The sequence below is a fragment of the Vombatus ursinus genome, unplaced genomic scaffold, assembly GCF_900497805.2.
Source record: "Vombatus ursinus unplaced genomic scaffold, bare-nosed wombat genome assembly UNPS02009918.1, whole genome shotgun sequence".
NCBI classification, from domain to species: Eukaryota; Metazoa; Chordata; class Mammalia; order Diprotodontia; family Vombatidae; genus Vombatus; species Vombatus ursinus.
Genome location: NW_020949696.1, coordinates 177,835 through 197,023, shown reverse-complemented (window position 1 = coordinate 197,023; position 19,189 = coordinate 177,835).

Sequence of the window (19,189 nt, the reverse complement as noted above, 5' to 3'; positions counted from 1 at the left end):
AGCACATTTTCTTATAATGTTATTTTTCCCTTCTCCTCTTCTAGATAGTTCTTTGTTTCTATGAGTTTGCATTTCCTATCTATTGTTCTCTCTTTTGTTTCTTTAGTGAGGCTTGCTATTGTAAATTCAAGTTTTTTTATTTGGTTCATTATTTTTACTCTGTAGGACGTAGATTCTACTCTCATAATTTTTATTTCTCTTTTAAACCACTCAGGAATAGTGTGTTGTAGTTTCATATTCTCCTCAAATTCCACAAGATCCTCTGCACTAAACACAACGCCTAGCACATAGTAGGTACTTGATAGATGCTTGACTTAAAGTGTCAGTGTCACTGTAGAAGAAATTCAGTGAGGTAGACTAGACACTAACACAATTAGTTGGATTCAGAAATGGTTATAGGGTTGGACTCAAGGAGTAGTCATTAATGACTCAGTGTCAGCATGGCGAGTCATCTCCAATAGAGGACCTCAGGCACCCGAACCACTTAAATTTTTTATCAATGATTTGGATAAAAGCATAGGTGGAATTTCACTCATAAAACTTGCAGATGACACAAAAGTTGGAGAAGTAGCTAATAAACTGGATGACACAGTCAGGATCCAAAAAAGATACTGAAAGGCTAGAGTATTGGCCAAATCTTAACAGCTGAAATTCAATAGAGATAAATAGACAATCTTCTGCTTGGGTTCAAAAACTCAAGCTCCCAAGGACAAGATGGTTAGACGACCATTTGCCTCAAAAAGATCTAATGGTTTTGGGGGACAGCAAGCTCAACAGGAATTCACAGTGAGATATCACAGCCAAGAAGGTTAATGCAATCTTGGACCTTTCTTAATGAAGGGCAGAGATTCCAGGGGCAAGGGGGCGCTCTGCCTCATTTGTACTTCAGTCAGTCAGTAAACACACATTTATTAAGCACTTACTATGTGCCAGGTACTGTGGTAAGTGCTGGGGATACAAAGAAAGGTAAAAATAATGGTCTCTGCCCTCAAGGGGCTCAAATTCTAAAGGGGTGGGGGGAACAACAAGCAAAAAAATGTACACCTAAGATATATTCAGTGCAGATGGCAGATGGAGGGTGGGAATGGGTGAGGGGGTGGCAGAGAGACAGGTTAAGGCCTCCTGCAGAAAGTGCTGAGTCTTGAAGGAAGCCAGGAAGCCAGTAGGCAGAGGTGAGGAGGGAAAGCATTCCTCCCATTGGAGGACAGACTGCAAAAAGATACAGTCAGGAGATGGAGGGTCTAATGATAGGAACAACATGAAGGCCAGTGTCACTAATTCACAGAGGACATGAAAGGGGGTAAGGTACGTCAAGACTAGAAAGGTAGGAAGGGGCCAGATTGTGAAGGGCTTTAAAAACCAAACAGGCAATTTTATATTTGATCCTAGAGGTAATAGGGAACCACGAGCATGGATGATGAGATCAGACCTATAAAGTTAGAGGTTGGAAGTGACCAAAAAATAGAAACGTTGAAACGTGAAGGCAAATGCTTTCAGATGAAAAGAAAACGTTACATAACTTAGAAAGCGTCAGAGGCTATAAGTGAAAAGTCTGACAAGAAATGAACTTGACCCAAGGCACCAACCATTTCAACGTCTATGTCTTCTAGCTACTTACCTGCACTAAGACCCGACTGCGGAAGTCGAAGGGATGCTCATCAGCTGGGGAATGGCTGAACAAGTTGTGGTATATGAATGTAATGGAGTATAATCAGGCTGTAAGAAACGACAAGGAAGGTGGTTTCAGAAAAACACAAGACCTCTATGAACTGGTGCAAAGCAAAGTGAGAACTGAGAGATGATTGTGCACAGTAACCACAAGATTGTAATGACGATCAACTGTGAAAGACTTGGCTACTCTGATAAATACAATGGTCCAAGACAATTCCGAAGGACTCATGATGACAAAAATGCTATCCACCTCCAAAGAGAGGACTGTTGAATTCTGAGTACAAACTGAAGTACAATTTCCTCACTTTATTTTTTTTTTGCATTTGGCTAATATGGAAATGTTTTGCATTATTTTACAAGTATAATTGATATATTGTTTGCCTTCTCAGTGGGTGGGAGGGAGGGAGAGAATCTGGAACTAAAAATTTTAAGAGAAAATAATGTTAAAAATAAATAATTATTTATTATTAACTGGCACTTGGGAAGTGAAACCTAGCGGATCATTATAAGTGAAGTCCCAAACTGAGGGAAACCACCTCATCATGTTTCACTAGCCAAACAAAAACAGATGATGGGGGGTAACTGGGTGGCGCAGTGGATAGAGCCCCAGTCCTGAAGTCAGGAGGACCTGAGTTCAAATCCAGTCTCAGACCAAACCATGACCCTGGGCAAGTCACTTAACTCCAATTGCCTAAACAAAACAAAACAAAACAAAAACAAAAAACAAATGATAGGGCTGAAGTGAGCTGACCCCAAGCCAGTGGCTGAAGGTACTAAAGGTGTTTAGTATATAGTGCCTGGCACCTAGTTGGTGATTAGCTGAGAGATCTGCCTCACAATCCCAACGGATGTCAAGTCCTAAGGGAAGGCAAGCCTGGCTGGGCAACCCATCCAGCTGAGATACTGTGTCTTACAAGCCAGCCCAAATGAGCAGGGAAGCAACTTGTCCATGACTAACACTGCACCCCAGGGCAAACGTGAACTTCATGAGGACCCTCTGTAGTGAGAACATCAAGGCCATGCAGTTCTAAGGCTGTGAGTTGCATTGGTCACACATGTTCCCTACACGTGGCCTCTTTACCAGTAGTGCTATAAGTCTCTATGCTTCCTCACCACAGACTTTGTGAAAAGGCATTAGACTAGTTTTGTTTGGCCTCAGAGACAAGAACCAGGAACAACGAGAGGCATCTACAAAAAGGAGAGTTCAGGCTTAATGTCAGGAAAACTTTCCTAATAATTAGTGCTAATCCATGGTGGAATGGGGCTCCTCGAGAGGTTCCTTGAGAACACCCAAGAGGTCTTCAAACAGAATCTCGATTACAACTTGTCAGATACTGATGAGGATTGGTGAGGATTCCTCACCATTATGGGTTGGATGAGATGGTTGGTGAGGTCCCTTCCAACTCTCAAATACTGCAGTATTGTGTCTCCTTTCTACGTGTATGTTCCTGGAGGAAAAAAAAAAAAACTCAAGATGTTGAAAATACAAAAGGTGAGAGTTTGGAGATAACCACTGAAAATTGGGAAAATCAAATTGATTCTACTTTGTTATTGATTTCATTCTGTATCACTGCTGACATTTTTGTAATTGTCTAAGTCATGTTTCATTTGTCTCAAAGTTTGGAAATTCATCTTTCATGTAAATCATTCATTGTCTCAGTTAAGTTTAGAAGTCCGGGTCCCCCTCACTCACTGTTCTATTCTTGCCTCAAGGAAATCTGTTATCCTTGAAGGATGCAGGCAGACACCAGGGAGTCTGGTCTGTTATCCAACATAGTCTGGTCCACTATTTCTAAACCGGCCTTGCAGGTGGACTCAAACAATGAATATTTCTTAGTGACAGGATGGAAGGAAGGGTTGTTGTTAGGCCTCATTCCCAATTTCCAACCAATCATATTATTTCTCATTCCTATGATGCTACAAGCTTTGTAACCAATTACATTGTTTTTCCCTTCTATGATGCTGCCTTCTATTCTGGATTCACCTCCTTTTGTCCATAAAAGAAAGCCATCCCCCTCATTCAGGGTCTTAGCTTTTTGGCCAGTGGGAGCTGTTATTTTATTTTATTTTATTTTTTAATTTTTTTTGGCTAGGCAATGGGGTTAAGTGACTTGCCCAGGGTCACACAGCTAGTAAGTATTATGTGTCTGAGACTGGATTTGAACTCAAGTCCTCCTGAATCCAGGGCCAGTGCTCTATCCACTGTGCCACCTAGCTGCCCCCAGTGGGAGCTGTTTATTGGCAAATTCTCACTTTATCAACAAATTGATCATGCTTGGAACTTTGTGCCTCAACTTACCTTGATTTCAACCATACCATCATCTTACAGAACTTCTAATTCTGATTCCAAACTCAAGTCCCCAAGAAGGACCATGGAGACTCTTCTTAGGAAAACCTCCCTAAGGAGAGTGTAACCTGCTGGCAGTGGGGCAGTGTCCTGGGAAGCAGGGGATTTAATCTGAAGCACCCCCTCCAAAGTACTTGGGAAACCACGAAATCCATGACTTCACATTTTATCCCTCATAAGAGATATGGTTGGGGATACTTACAATAACTGTTATTTCTTCCTTTACTCCCTGATTCAGTTCTCCATCTGTATCTCTTCATGTGCTATTTTGTTAATACTTTTAGAAGCACCCTCCTCCTGGAGGTGCCTGCCACAGACTCCAAAGAGGTCTCTGCTTTTAACCTCTGGCAGCTCGGCCTGACATTATGGTGCAAGACCAAGAAATTTCCTAGGATTCTAAGACTCTAATGGCTCCAAGCCTCTCCTCTACCAGAGGATACAATAACTTGGGGACAGGAGTGAGGAGGAATAGAGCAGAGGAAGGTAAGGTTTGGGGGAGTGAAATCAGAGCAGGAATGGTGCCAGGTGAAGACTGAGGGCCCCGGGGTAAGGTGGAGAGGGGAGCTTGTCCTGCCCTGCCTCAAATTAGTGATGGGGCTGATGAAGGCTGACAGTGATCTGACAGATTGGGTCTGTAGGCAGCTGTACCTAGAAGGCCCAAGACTCCTGTTCCTATGTACTGAGTGACCAACTGTTCTCCCATTCAGTGCCTATCATTGGGAAGATGGGAGAAGCCAAGGTAGGTGTGGCCAGGAAACAAGCCAATGCCAGTCTGGTTAGGACTCTCCTCTCCCATTCCTCTAAAGGAATAGTTTCCAGACTTTGACCATACACCCCTATCCAAAAAATACTTCTGAGCATGTAATTTGTAGCAATATTTATATTCTTTATAAATCATGTTCATGTTGTTTCTGTTGTTCAGTTTGTGCCTAACTCTTTATGACCACATTTGGGGTTTTCTTGGCAAAGATACTGGAGTGGTTTGCCATTTCCTCCTGCAACTCATTTTACAGACGAGGAAACTGAGGCAAACAGGATTAAGTGACTTGCCCAGGGTCAGAGCCAGTAAGTGTCTGAGGCTGGATTTGAACTCAGGTCCTCTTGGCCTGGCACTCTATCCACTGTGCCACCTAGCTGCATATACTACTATACTAATAATTATTTACATTATAAAACTTATATAAAAGTTGAAATGAAAAAAGGATGAGATAAAGATGAAATACTTTGTGAACCTACAATCAATAGGAAGCCATGTAAGTTTATTGAGTAGGGGGAGTACATGGACAAATCTATATGCTTTAGGAAACTCACTTTGGATCTAGCATTCTTTTTTTTTTTTTTTTAAGGCAATTGGGGTTAAGTGACTTGCCCAGAGTCATACAGCTAGTAAGTTGGGTCTGAGGTCGGATTTGAACTCAGGTCCTCCTGACTTCAGGGCCAGTACTCTATCCACTGCACCACCAAGCTGCTCTAGGAAACTCACTTTGGCAGTGGTTTGGAGGATGGAATGACTGCAGCAGGGTCACCAATTAGGAGGCTATTGCAATGGTCCAGGCAAAAAGTGATGAGACCTTGAACTCAGGTGGTGTCTGCTAATCATGAAAAGGAACAGATGATAAGAGGTGTTATGGAGATAAAAAAGCCAAGATTTGGCAACCAGTCTTATACGTGGGGTGAAGGGGAGCAAGGATGACTTTGAAAAGTGGGGTAACCATAAAGATGGTGGTGTTCTCAACAGGGATACAGAAGTTTGGAAGGCATGAGAAGTTTTGGTCCTAGGATGGAAAGATATCTGTAACGCAGAGATCCATCCATGCTTGCTCATCCTTCGTGATTCACCCTGTCCCACCCAAGATGAAAAGAAAGGAGGTGGGGTTCTTACTCACAGGTCAGTGACACCTAGCACAAAGCCTGCCCTCCTAGGGAAGCCTACTATCACCAGAAGATGATGGGGGAGGAGGTATGGAATTTTCCCAATGGCCCTACACAACTATTGCAGAGGGTGCCCAGCTAATAATTAGGTTGTAACAGCCTGAGAAGGTCATACCCCAGCTCACAAGGTGGATGTTGGTCTTCAATGCTTTTTTCTGTATATGGATAAACCACTTCTTGGCTAACCTTCCCAACTCACCTGAAGGCACAATACAGTCAGGACCTGTTCACTAGCTGGTAAAGCAAGACCCAGACAAACCACTTCCTGACCACACCACTACCAGGCGTGTCTCAATTCACAGCCACATTAGCATGTCTGGGAGTTGAGGACTGCATCAACACAAAACATTGACCTTGAATCTTCCAATTATCTGCTTTCATCTGTGCACCTCACTGTTACTTGGTCAGGGCTCATCCTCCAATGATTAATACCCCTTCACCTCCAATGGTAAGCACTCCTCCACCCTGTATCTGATTCTGACATCTGATTCTATCTGCCAAAGAGTGAACTCCCTTTCCCAGCCTCAGTTGTCCACTCTCTCATTCCCATGCCCCTCAAAACCTCCTGCTTCCCCAGTGTCCCATTCCAGATTTATCCACCTTTTCCACTGTGCCCTCTGGAATACCTGATCCATAATTAACAAATTTCTTCTTACACCACTTCCCTTGCTCTTATGTTCTAAAGGTCTTATATTCCGAAATTCTTTTTTGGGCCCTCCTGGCTCAGAGTGAATGCAAATAGTAACTGTTTCTCTTTTGGCCAGCAACCCTGAAGGTTTTCCCTCCCAGTACGATTTTTTTTTTTTAATTAAAGGAGCCATCTTTTGATTCACTTTTTAAAGAGGCCTATTCAGTGGGTGACCGTTGTCTCATTCAAAGTGACAACTTGAAAAGACCTTAGCTTAAAAAGGCCAAGGTCTCCCACTGCATACAGGACCATCTCCAGTCTTCCTGATCTATATCTGACCACTGGACCCAGATGGTTCTGGAGGAGAAAGTGAGGCTGGTGACTTTGCATAGCCCTCCGTGACTCAAATCAAAGTCAATTGCAAGTCATGTCATCATCTCCCTGATGTCATGGTCCTCTTTGAGAACGAAAGACAAACCACAATTCTGAAAGTCACTGACAACTGGCTCCCTCCTAACAATATTGCTTCCCTGGACTCCCTCTCCAGAAACAGCTGCATTTTCATTCACCCACCCACCCACATCCCCCTCAAGGATTCATTGGTCCTTGCTCATTATTGCCACTCTCACACCCTCCTTCTGCTGTCTCTCATAATCTCTCCTCCTCTGATGTTCATTCAATCCAAATGTGTCACCCAATTCACATTCTGCTACTATCATCTGCTGCCCCTAAAACATTCTCTCTTTTTATAATGACTTTGGTGCCTTGCTCAGATTTTTCTCTCCTCTAAGTCTTTTCCTCATCCTAGGGAACTTCACTATGCACGCTGATGTTTCCTCCAAATACCCTAACTTCCCACTTCCTCAATATATTCAGTTTGAATGACCATTCCACTTCAGCTCTACCCAAGGATATGCATACCCTTGATTTTGTCATCACCCACATGTTCCACTTCTAGGTCCCCTTGATCCCCCCCCCCCCCCCCACCCCGGCATCTTATCCAGCAGATTGTTTCTACCATCATCTCCACTCTCTGATTTTCAGTCTCTTCCTATCTACTGGCTCCTTCCTTGCTGCATACAAACACACCTAAGTCTCCCCAGCCTTAAAAAATCCTTAGTAGATGCTGCCATGCCCACCGACTGCCATCCTGTTCCCCTACTGTCGCTTTTCCATTCTCAGCTAAACACCTTGAAAAAGCTGTCTACATTTAGCGCTTTCACTTCCTCTCTCTCTCTTCTAAACCTTCTGCAAGCTGGCTTCTGCCCTCAACATTCAACTAAAATTGCTTTCTTGAGAATTATCAATGATCTCTTAAGAATAGCTAATAATAGCATGTACGTAGCGTTTTAAGATTTGCAAAGTACTTTATATATATTATCTTATTTGAGCCTCACAACAACCCTGTGATGTAGGTACTATTAGCCCCATTTCACAGATGCGAAAACTGAGGCTGAGAGGTTTTAAGAGATTTCCCCAGGGTCTGAGGCAGATGTCTGAGGCAGAATCAGAACCCAGGTCTTCCTAACTCTAATGCTCTATCCACTATGCCACCTAGCTAATTGCCAAATCAAATGGCCTTTTCTCAATCCTTATCCTTAATCTTTCTGCAGATTTCACACTCTGGACTGTCTTCTCCCAGGATATTCTCTCTTCTTTGGATTTTTGTGAGCCTACACTCTGTGGGTTCTGCTCCTTCTCAGTGTTTCATTTTGAATTTGGGGTCTGGGTTCTTCATTTATGTCATGATCACTGTGAATATCCCCCAACATTCTCTCCGTCCTAGGCTCTCTTCTCTTCTCTCTCTATGCAGTCTCACTTGGTGATCTTATCAGCTCCTATGGGTTCAATTATTATCGATAGACAGGGGATTCCCAGCTCCACATATCCAAGTTCTAGTCTCTCTCCTGAACTCTACTCTCACATCACCAATGTCTGCTGGACTTTCAAACTGGACAGCTGTTGTTATTGTTATTTAGTCACTTTCAGTCGGGTCTGACTCTTCCGTGACCCCATATGAGGTTTTCTTGGTAGAGATACTGGAGAGGTTTACCATTTCCTTCTCTAGCTCATTTTACAGATGAGGAAACTGAGGCAAACAGGATTAAGTGACTTGCCCAGGATCGCATAGCTAGTAAGTATCTGAGACTGGATTTGAACTCAGGAGGATGAGTCTTCTCGACACGCTCAGCACTCTATCCACTGCACCACCTATCAACACATCCAAAACAGAACTCATTATTTCCCCCAAATCCTCCCCTCTTCCCGATTTCCCTATCATCCTATGGGCACTATCATCCCTATGGTCACCCAGGTTTACCACATTGTGCTATCCTCATCTCTCTCACACACTTATCCAATCAGCTGCCAAATCTTCTTGTTTCTTTCTTTATATCATGTCAACACATCCCTTCTTCTTCAGTCACACAGCTCTAGTTCAGGCTCTTATCACCTCTCATGTAGACTATTGCAATTGCCTAATTGATCTCCCTGTCTCAAATCTTTCCTCACTCCAGTCCGTCCTCCACATACCTCCCAAAGCACAGATCTAACCATGTCCTTCCCCCAACCTCCCCCCCACAAGCTCCAGCAGCTCCTTTACTGTATCTTTATTGTATATTGTATTTGATCCCAAATCAAATATGAAGACTTTTAGTATTTTAAAAGCTGTTGACAACCTGGTCCCTTCCTACCTTTCCGACATTCTTACATTCTATTCACCTCCATGAACCCTCTGAGCCAGCCACACTGGCCTAATTGAGGTTTCTTACACATGGACTCTCCATCTCTCATCTCTGTGCTTTTTTAATTTGTTTGTTTAACTTTTTATTAATTAATTTATTTTTAGTTTTCAACATTCACTTCCACAAGATTTTGAATTCCAATTTTCCCCCCATATTTCCCCTCCCCCCACCCCAAGACAGCATACATTCTGAATGGCTTTTCCCCCAATCTGCCCTCCCTTCTATCATTCTCCCCCTTCTCTTATTCTCTTCCCCTTCTCTTTTCCTGTAGGAAAGGATAGATTTCTATACCCCACTGCCTATATATCTTATTTCCCAGTTGCATGTAAAAACAATTTTTAACATTCATTTTTAAAACTTTAAGTTTCAAATTCTCTCTCTTCCTCCCTCCCCACCCACCCTCACTGAAAAGGCAAGCAATTTTATATAGGTTATACATGTGCAGTCATGCAAAACACTTCCATAATAGTCACGTTGTAAAAGACTAACTATTTTTAATATATCTTGTATTTGCCTGAAGGAAGGCTTGGGTGGAATTAATTTGCGCAGGACCTGCCTGTCATGATTTTGGGGTTTAGCATCCCTAATCTAAACCTCAACACACCCTAAGTTCCTAACTTTTTTTGTATTGAGATACCTTATCTGAATATCTGAATTGCATAGAATAAAATACATAGAATTTTAATTATACTTAAATACAGATATTGATGTGTATATATTTAAAATAACTCATTACAAGTTAAGCATTTTTTTTTCCTTTTTGGTGAGGCAATCGGGGTTAAGTGGCTTACTCAGGGTCACACAGCTAGTAAGTGTCAAGTATCTGGTCTGAGACTGGATTTGAATTCTGGTCCTCCTGACTCCAAGGCCTGAGCACTATCCACTGGACCACCTAGCTGCCCCTAAGAATTCTTTTTTAATTAGGACCAGAGCCATCCCCACCCCTAGCCTGTACGTTTGCCCGACAAAAAATAATCAGGACTGGGGCATTCCCCCAGGGTTCAAAGAGCTGAGCTACCTACACAGGCGGGCAGAAACACGAGAAAAGACCAGAGCACTTGCCACACCCCATGTGCAGCGCAAAGGCAAGAGGGTAGAAGTACACCTGTGGCCAACTCGCGGCAGGGAAGCCCAGCCAAGGTGCGTGTACTATTGCCTGCATTGCCACAGGAGTCAAAGCAGTATAAGCAGCAGTGCAGAAAGAGGCAGAATTCTATTGAGAGTTGGCCCCAGAGAAGAAGAGTAGGGCATCGAAGAAGAAAAGAAGCCTGCAAGCTGATTTGCCCTGAAGCTGTTTTAAGTTATGGACTTCGGAGCAGTAGAGGAGTCAAGGCGCAGAAGCTGAGCAGCAGAAACAGCGAGGGGGAGACCAGCCCCAGGACCTGTTCTACTTTTGAAGACCTATTGAAGAAAGCATCGGATGTGAAAGCATCTGGCGGTATTGTCAAGGAACTTGGTTTGGGAATGTGTCCCTAAAAACATGGAGGATGAAAACCGAATCCTACATCAGGAAGGAATGGTTCCCTCCCAAGCCCCACCTGACACAGTCAAAGTGCACGTGTATCCTTTAATGAATTAGAGGATTTTCAGACTCTCTTGAGGAAAAGACCAGACCTCAACAGAAAATCTGACTTTGAAATGTAAGAATCAGAAGAAACCTAAGAAGAGATCCCAGGATGGAAACTCTTAGCCAAATTTCAAGCTTCCTTGAAAGGAGAAAATACAATATGCAACACGAAAGACTAACTACATTTCCCTCCATCCTATCCCGCCCCCTGTTTATTCTATTCTCTCCTTTGACCCTGTTCCTCCTCAAAAGTGTTTGCTTCTGATTACTGCTTCCCCCAATCTGCCCTCCCGACTATCATTCCCCCCTCTCTTATTCCCTTCCCCCCTATATTCCTATAGGGTAAGACAGATTTCCATACCCAATTGAGTGTGTATGTTACTCCCTCCTTAAGCCAAATCTGATGAGAGTAAGATCCACTCATTCCCTCTCACCTCCCCCCTCTTCCCCTCCAATATAAAAGCTTTTTCTTGTCTGTTTTATGTGAGACAATTTACTCCATTCTACCACTCCCTTTCTCCTTCTCCCAGGAGAATCCTGTCTCTCTCATCCCTTAATTTTATTTTTTAGATATCACCCCTTCATATTCAACTCACCCTGTGCCCTCTATATATATGTCTATATATATATATATATATGAATTTAAAATAGTTCAACTTTAATAAATCCCTTAAGATTTCTCTTTCCTGTTTACTTTTCCATGCTTCTCTTGAGTCGTGTATTTGAAAGTCAAATTTTCTATTCAGTTCTGGTCTTTTCATCAAGAATGCTTGAAAGTCCTCTATTTCATTGAATGTCTATTTTTTCCCTAAGAATCATACTCAGTTTTGCTGGGTAGATGATTCTTGGTTTTAATCCTAGCTCCTTTGACCTCTAGAATATCATACTCCAAGCCCTTGGATTCCTTAATGTAAAAACTGCCAAATCTTGTGTTGTCTTGATTGTGTTTCCACAATACTTGAATTGTTTCTTTCTAGCAGCTTGCATTATTTTCTCCTTGACCTGGGAACTTGGGAATTTGGCTATAATATTCCTAGGAGTTTTCCTTTTGGGATCTCTTTCAGGAAGTGATTGGTGGATTCTTTCAATTTCTATTTTACCCTCTGGTTCTAGAATATCAGGGCAGCTTTCCTCAATAATTTCTTGAAAGAGGATGTCTAGGCTCTTTTTTTGATCATAGCTTTCAGGTAGTCCAATAATTTTAAAATTCTCTCTCCTAGATCTATTTTCTAGGTTAGTTTTTTTTTGTTTTGTTTTGCTTTTTGGTGAGGTAATTGTGGGGTTAAGTGACTTGCCCAGGGTCACACAGCTAGTAAGTGTCAAGTGTCTGAGGCTGGATTTGAACTCAGGTCCTCCTGACTCCAAGGCCAGAGCTCTATTCACTGTACCACCTAGCTGCCTCCTCAGTTGTTTTTCCAATGAGATATTTCACATTGTCTTCTATTTTTTCCTTCTTTTGGTTTTGTTTCATAATTTCTTGATTACTCATAGAGTCATTAGCTTCCATTTGCTCCATTCTAATTTTTAAGGAATCATTTTCTTCAGTGAGCTTTTGGACCTCCTTTTCCATTTGGCCAATTTTGCTTTTTAGGGCATTCTTCTCCTCATTGGCTTTTTGGACCTCTTTGGACCTCTTTTGCCATTTGGGTTAGTCGATTTTTTAAGGTGTTATTTTCTTCAGTATTTTTTTGGGTCTCTTTTAGCAAGCTGTTGACACATTTTTCATGATTTTCTTGCATCATTCTCATTTCTCTTCCCAATTTTTCCTCTACTTCTCTTACTTGCTTTTTCAAAATCCTTTTTGAGCTCTTCCATGGCCTGAGACCAATTCATATTTTTCTTGGAGGCTTTGGATGTAGGAGCTTTGACTTTGTTGTCTTCTTCTGGTTGTATGTTTTGATATTCTTTGTCACCAAAGTGAGATTCTATAGTCCGAGTTTTCTTGCGCGGTTTTCTCATGTTCTCAGTCTACTTTGCTTCCAGTGTGGAGGGTGTACTGTCCCAAGCTTCAGGGGTTCTGTGTAGCTGTTTTCAGAGATACTTTTAGGGACCTGTAAATTTTCAGTTCTTCCAAGGTGGTATGATCAAGGACGAGGTGTTAACTTCTTTTCTGGCCTGTGTTTTGTCTATGAGTGACCACAAACACTCTTTTCTGCCTTGGAACTGTGAGGAGGATTCCCTCTCCACCACCACCACAAACTCCACACCAATGCTCCTACTCCCCCCAGGACCGCCACCCAGAACTGAGACCCTGATCCAAGCAAGAACAAAGCAAGAGAATCCTGCCTCAGTGCCAGCAAAGAGATCCCTGCAATTGCTCTCTGATCAGCCACTCGATCCCCCCAGTGTCTATGGGCTGAGAGCTCCAAAAGCAGCCACTGCCCTGAGGCTGTGCTAAGACTGAGGCCCAACTTCACTCCTCTCTCACCCAGGTCCAACAGACCTTTCCCACTAACCTTTTAAGTTGTCTTTGGCCTTTGTAGGTTAAGAAGTCTGGAAACAGCCACAGCTGCCTGTGATTCAGTCTCCTGAGACCTGCTCCAGGTTAGCTGGGTCCCACCTTTGCCTGTGCTGCCCAGTGAACGGCACTCCTCTCCCAGCCTCTCCCAGCAACAGTACTTTCCCCATCAACCATCCAGGTTGTCTTGGAATGAAAGCTTGTTTCACTGTCTTTTTGTGGGTTCTGCTGCTCTAGAATTTGTTTAGAGTCATTTTTTACAGGTATTTGGAGGGGTTTGGGGGAGAGCTCAAGCAAGTCACTGCTTTCACTCCGCCATCTTGGCTCTGTCCCCCGAACTCATCTCTGTGCTTTTGAGCTGGCTGTTCCTCATGCCTGGCATGCTCTCCCCCTTTAGACTCTTTAGCTTCCTTTAAGACTCCATCTCCATCTCCATCATTTAATAAATGCTTATGGCTTACTGGACAGTAAAAAGAGGGATAAATTAGGGGCGTGTTGAGAGGATAAGGGTAGGTGTGGTTGTGTTGGAGTCAAGTCTCATACTATCATAGTCAAGGTGTGATGTCACTCATCTTTCCATCATCCAAATGGTTGATCACATAATTCTTGGGGTAAAGACCTGGTTCCCCCAAGGCTCCCAGTACATGCTTTGGAGAGAATTGTTCCAGGAAACCCTTCAGAATTGAACCAAATCTCCTTTTTGTATCCTATATCCCCTTTGTAAAACAAGGAGCTTGGACTAGACTATCATTTATATTTATAAAATGTTTCGTAAAAAGGTAAATGACAAATGTTGGAGGGGCTGTTAGCAAACAGGCACATTAATGCACTGTTGATGAGGCTGTGAATTACTCCAGCCATCATGGAAGGTAACTCAAACTGTGCCTCAAGTTATTAAACTCTGCATACACTTTGACCTTGTGATAACACTACTAGATTAATACCCCAAAGAAATTAAAAAAAGAGGAAAAAGTCCCATTCACACACAAAAAATGTATAGTAGATATTTTTGTGGTGATAAAGAACTGGAAACTAAGGTGATGGGGAGGTAGTCATCAACTAAGGAATAGCTGAATGCAATGGAATATTATTGTACTATAAGAAATGATGAAAGAGGCAGTTTCAGAGAAATCAGAAAAGACTTGTACGAACTGATGTAGAGTGATATGAACAGAAACAGGAGAACCATTTGTACAATAACAGCACTGTAAGGAAAAAACAAAAACAACTCTTAAGGGGCAGCTAGGTTGCTCAGTGGATACAGCACTGGCCCTGGAATCAGGAGGACCTGAGTTCAAATCTGGCCTCAGACACTTGACACTTAATAGCCATGTGACCCTGGGCAAGTCACTTAACCCTGATTGCCTTGACAAAACAACAATTTGGAAACACTTAAGAACTCTGACCAACACAATGACCAACCTTGATTCCAGAGAATAATGATGAAGCATACTACCCACACCTTGACAGAAGTAACAAACTCGGTATAGAATGAGACATATTTTTTGGATGTGGCCAATTTGGGAATTTGTTTTAACTATTCATATTTGTTACAATTTTGTTTTTCTTTCTTCTCTCCCCCACCCCTCCACCAATTTGGGAGGAAGGGAGTAGAATGAAGATAATAATTAAAAAAAAATTAAGTGCTTTATGGTTACAAAATGCCCTTTCATCCATTCTCATTCAGTCCTCATAACAACCTTAGGATAAAGGCTAGACAGGAGTTGTACCTACTTTATAAATGAAACTGAGGTCCAAAGAAGGGAGGGGATTCACCCAAGATCACATATATCAAGCCAGTAGCAAGGTGAAGACTAGAAGAACCCACGCCTCCTGATTCCTATTCTAATGCTCTTACTGTTCCCTTTCTTCAGCCTCAGTTTCCCCATCTACAATACATTAATACTACTACCAGCCCCAGCCACCATCACAAATCTGTTGTCAAGATCAGTCATTTTTCAGTCATGTCCGACTCTTCATTACCCCATTTGGGGTTTTCTTGGCACAGACAGTAGAGTGATTTGTCATTTCCTTCTCCAACTCACTTTACAGATGAGGAAACTGAAGCAAACAGGATTAAATGACTTGCCTAGGATCACACAGCCACTAAGTATCTGAGGCCAGATTCTAACTCAGGAAAATGAGTCTTCCTGACTCCAGGCCTAGCACTCTATGCACTGTATCACCTAGCTGCCCTACTTTTCCTTCTACACAGGGACATTTGGGTCTTCAGGAAAAACATGGTTTCCAATAGTAGAATAAAAGAGAGTGGCCTGAAGTCATTGCTTAGGGAATCAAAGCAGATAGAGCACTGGACCTAAAGTTAAGAAAACCTAGGATCAAATCTAGTCTCAGATATTGACTGTGTGACCATGAACAAGTCACTTCAACTCTGCCTTATTTCCTTAAGTGTAAAATGGAAATGGTAATAGCACTTACCTTGTACAGGTGTTGTGAGGATTAAATAACATTTGTAAAACATGGGTAAGAACAGATAGAGCACCAGCCCTGGAGTCAGGAGGACCTGAGTTCAAATCCGGCCTCAGATACTTAATAGCTGTGTGACCCTGGGCAAGTCACTTAATCCTGTTTGCCTCAAAAAAAAAAAGTGCATTAAGACAGTGCCTAGCACATAGTAGGTGCTATACAAATGCTTATTCCTCTCCCCCACCCCTACGTCTTTAAAAGCCACCAGATGGCAATTGGAGCCAGCTCACTCCCAACTATGCATGTGCAGAAGGTACCTGGCTATCCCAAAGTCTGTCCCTCACCCTCTATCTGTATCCAGAGTCTTTTCTTTCCTCAATATGAACAGAAAAACCCTAAGAACTTAATCAAACATATCAATTAAAGTGAGTAAAAATTAAAATATAACACAGGGTCAGGTTCTTTTAGGAGGTTGATCACAAGCTTCTGCCCCTGCAAGTCGCAAAGTCTGGGGTTTCCACTTTCCCCAGAGAGGCAGTGTGCTAAATTTAGTATCACCAGACCCGAGTTTGAATCCTGGTTCTGTCTCAGGCTACCTGTGTGAGCTAGGCAGATCCTTTTTAACCTCTCTGGGCCTCAGTTTCCTCATCTGTAAAATGAAGGGGTTGGACTCCATGACCTAGACGGTTCCCATGCTCTATGTTTCTCTTCTATGTTCTCCCTCTTTGCCCTGTACGAGCAGAGACAGATGCACCGACTCCAGGCCTGGTGTTCTATCCAGTGTCACCTAGCTGAACAATCCTATGATGGGATTTAATCGCTTACATTTACCTTCTAGTTCCCAAAGTATTCTTATATGCCTAATCTCACAACAGCCCTTTAAGGGAGGCATGGGATTAGCCTTAGAGCTGGCATGTATCTAGTCCCTACCCCACCCCCAAACTCCAGGGTCCCCATTTTAAAGGATACAGAGGCCCAGAGAAACAATTCCCCCAAGATCACACATTAAGTCAGTCAAAGAGCCAGAAGGAGAGCCCAGCACCCTTTACTTCTGATACAGAGCTCTTCCTCGGCACCTCACTGACTCTGTCCTCTTTTCACTATATTATGCTGCTTTCAATCAGTGGGGACATGAAGTCCATAATGCGTCCAACCTTTGTGACTGGAAGGTCAGAAGGGAGCCAGGTAGAGTGGAGAGCACACTGGAGACTGGCTGCCACCGCAAACCTGGCTGACCTGTGTCCTCTCCCTCTATTTTACAGATGAGAAGACTGAGGCTCAGTAAGTTTCACTGCAGCACAAGCACACAGCTAGTACTGAAAACAGGAGTCACAGATTTTTCCCTGATTCCAAATCTGGCATCCTTTCCATTCTTTCCATGCCAATGCCCACTAATCCCCTTGAGAATTAACAAGGTTAGCAATGAGTCACCCCAGACAAGTCACCTCCTCTTTCTGGACCTATTTATGTTTTCCAAAAAGTAATATTCTTATCAATTCTGACATTCTATATTGTATGATTCCTCCAGTTCTGTGGTTTTACATGAATTCTTGTTAAAACCCCAGATCGCCCGGGGCCCTGTCAAGGAGGGCCCAGGGTGACACCTAATGGCCACCAGGGGAAATTTTCTTGTTGATTGACCCGGTGACGTCCTGGAGACAACACCCTGATACACAGAAGTACCCGCAGTCTCTCAAATTCCTTCAAATCCCTCTCACCTTGATCTTGTGAATAATTCTCTATACACATCTATATATCTATGTACACATACATGCTTATGTATACACATATACCTACACACATAGGTGATGGAGACAGTGAGAAGGGATTGGGGCATGGTCACTTATCAGGCTGCCATGTGCAGTTCTAAGAATTGAGTTCACAACTAAGGCTTCCTCAGTCCTTGCCACACCATAACCAAAATGCTAACCAGATCCAGACTCCCCTCTCGTGCCAATCCCAAATAATCGGAGAACCCTAAGCTTCAGAAGGGAGTTTGGAGGGTTATTAGTCCAACTCCCTTGAACAATGCACGAAAACTCAGTATCCAAGAGGTCACCTCATCTTGATCTCCAGTAACAAAACAATCATTACCTCCCAAGGCAATCTATTCCCTAGTTCTAATTGTAATCAAGTTTTTCTACAAAGCTGAAATCGCTTCCCTGTAACTTCCATCTATTGATGAGTATTAGTTTTTCTGATTATACACAGGCATAGTATTGTAGTAAGGTGTTGCATTTGGGAGACTTGGCTTCGAATCCTGGTTCTGTCACTTACTCACCTGGTGCCTGAGGATACCCCTTACAACTCAGCTACCTAACAGGTGAAGATAAAATGAAAAAATTTATGAAAAAAACACTTTTGTTATTTAAGTAAACTATTATAGAACAAGTCTGCTCACTCTCCCATGTCCCAGGGCTTCAGATTATTTGAAGACAGTGATCTTCACACACTTCGATTTTCTTCCCTAGGCTCAGTACCCCCAGTTCCTTTAATTAATTCTCACAGAACAGTTTCAAGATTACAACCCCAAATTGATTTCCTGAAAATTGGCAGCATGATTGAGATTTCCCCATTTTTACCTCCTCCTATACTCTGGTTTCCTTTGAGACTCAGTCTCTCCTAAGGTCACCTTCCACTGATTCTGTATTTAACTTCTACATACACGTATGTATACACTGTCTCCCCTACTAACACATGAGCTCCTTGAGAACAGTTTTTCACTTTTCTTTGTATCCCATGTTCAGCATAGTGCCTAGCAGATAGTATGTGCTCAGTAAATGACTGATGTAGGATACTAGTCAACAAGTCTCAACAGGGTCACTGATCAAGAATTATTGATAGGGGGTGCTAATTCTTAGCCTATTTTTTACTCAATGAAATGCCTCTGGAAAGGCCTGGCCATTATATGTTAGGGCCTTAGTCATTTGGGCCCCTTTCCCCATTGTCAAGGCTAGTAACTGTAACTGTACCTGTCATACCAGGACACCAAGCATTTCCTCAGGTCAGTCTTTCTTCAGACTTGACTCTTGACATTTGACAAGTGGCCTCTGGCAGCCTCTTCCCCATTCTTGCTTTGCCAGCGTCGAGAAATAAATTCAAAGGGGCCAGAACATTTAGGAACAAAATTTATTCCAATTTGAAACAGAGAATTTATTTCAGGAGAAAGATATGAAAATCAATTTCCATCAGGTATTTCTGGAATAAGGAGTCAGGGCCTGACATCAGAGCAAACTCCTGCTATCTCACCTAGCTGGAAGCCACACGCACCCACGTGGCTGGTTGGCTGGCACTGGGGCCATCCCTTCTGCCCCGCCCCTCTACCCTCCCCCCACCCCAACACTCACAACGATACATGCATTTCAAATGACAAGGTTTAAAAAACAGCATCTTACATAGTATCTTTTTAAATAGG